The sequence below is a fragment of the Chiloscyllium plagiosum genome, unplaced genomic scaffold (genome assembly GCF_004010195.1).
Source record: "Chiloscyllium plagiosum isolate BGI_BamShark_2017 unplaced genomic scaffold, ASM401019v2 scaf_40164, whole genome shotgun sequence".
NCBI classification, from domain to species: Eukaryota; Metazoa; Chordata; class Chondrichthyes; order Orectolobiformes; family Hemiscylliidae; genus Chiloscyllium; species Chiloscyllium plagiosum.
The window spans coordinates 1,160-2,759 of record NW_025184560.1 but is presented as its reverse complement, the minus strand read 5'-3'; the positions used below and the strand labels follow the sequence as shown (position 1 = coordinate 2,759).

The window sequence follows — 1,600 nt, the reverse complement described above, 5'->3', positions numbered from 1 at the left end:
GTCACATCTTTCAGAGATTTGTCTGCACTTCATAAAATCGAGGCAACTGTATTTCCTGCTCAGAATGTGATCTCTCTGCAATGGTGAGAGGAAAACAGAGTCGGTGACAATGCTGAGATCACTAACGTTCTGTCCAGAATCAACAAAAACGATCCCGATCTTCCAGTCTCCTGTAACTTCAACATTACACTGTGTTCCCACCCTTCAAGCTCCCTGCCTGTACCTGATGAAGGGCTGTTGTCCGAAACGTCGATTTTACTGCTCCTGGGATACTGCCTGATCTGCTGTGATTTTCCAGCCCCACTCTAATCGAGACTTTGTGTTCCCAGGCACCTATTCCTGTCTCTGGTTTGCTGCAGTGCTCCTTCAAGGCACAACACAAGCTGGAAGACCTGCAACTCATTTTCTACTGACAGACCATGCAAACTTTAGATCCCAACATCGGGTTCAATCATTTTAGAACCCGTCCGCCCTCTTCCACATTCTTCACCCACCCTTCCATCCCATCAGTTCCGAAGAAAGATTATTGGACTCGAAACGTTAACTTTCCATTCTCATCAGAGACGGACACGAGCTGCTGATTTTGTTCAGATCTTTTGGCTTTACTTCAGGGAACTTTGCTTGTCCGTTGAAATCACCAGACTGCTGGAGGCGTCTGATTGCAGGAGGAGATGTTCACAGGAGATGACAAGAATGGCAAGGGCTGGACCATTCCCAATATGAAGGTAGACGAGCTAGGTTAGGGATGTTTATCGAAGCGCAGAGAAGGCTGATTGAGTAACTGATTAACGTGCACATTTTATGAAGAGAGTAGATATGTATGACAGGGATCAGCCTGTATTGGGAAGGAAGAGAGTGACATAAAGTAAAGACGGGAGCCAAAATGTTTTGAGGAGATTTTGGGAGAATGCTTTCACCAGTAGAATGTTGCTTATCTGGAAATCATTATCTGAGCATGTGGTAAAGGTAAGCGTCATGAGAACGTTCCAGCAGTCTGTAGCCGAACACTTGAAGAGGCAGAGCACACGTAGATAAGGAACAGGTACTGGAAAGTGTGACGAGTACAGACAGACGCGAGATGGGTGTCCTGAACGCAATGGGTCACAGTCAAATTTGTGTGCTAAAAGGAGTCCGCTGGCACGGCTCTGTGGCGCAATGGATAGCGTGTTGGACTTCTATATCGCTGTGAAGGTTGCAATTCGAAGGTTGTGGGTTCGAATCCTATCAGAGTCGAGTTTTAGTTTATGGTTTGGAAGGTGGTCAGAGCAGACTCCGCCGCTCATCTGCAAAACCAACAATATTGGAGCAGAAACCCAAATGTCTCGAAACGGAACATTTTCCTCTCACAGGTTTAAATTTTCGATGTCTATTTATGATAGAGATCAATAAACATCTGTTAGCCAGTAGGCAACACGCTGATGCGGATAGGCTGGAAAAAGACACAAAATTGTTGTGTCAGCCAAGATGAAACCGAATCACGGAACGGGGCAGGATCGGTGTTAACAATGGACTCCTTCGTGTCTGTGCCATTTCTAGCCCAGGGTTTTAAATAAGGACAATATGAACTAAACGCCAAGTAATAGTTTGGTCTCACCTCCAC

At 45.8% G+C, this 1,600-nt stretch overlaps 1 non-coding gene across 1 annotated transcript; it reads left to right on the top strand.

Annotated features, from left to right (window-relative positions):
* The first annotated feature begins 1,141 nt into the window (after positions 1-1,141).
* trnar-ucu lies at positions 1,142-1,233 on the top strand. Its single transcript is given in 2 exon segments — positions 1,142-1,178; positions 1,198-1,233. It is a non-coding gene; the product is annotated as a tRNA-Arg (tRNA).
* Positions 1,234-1,600: the final 367 nt, after the last annotated feature.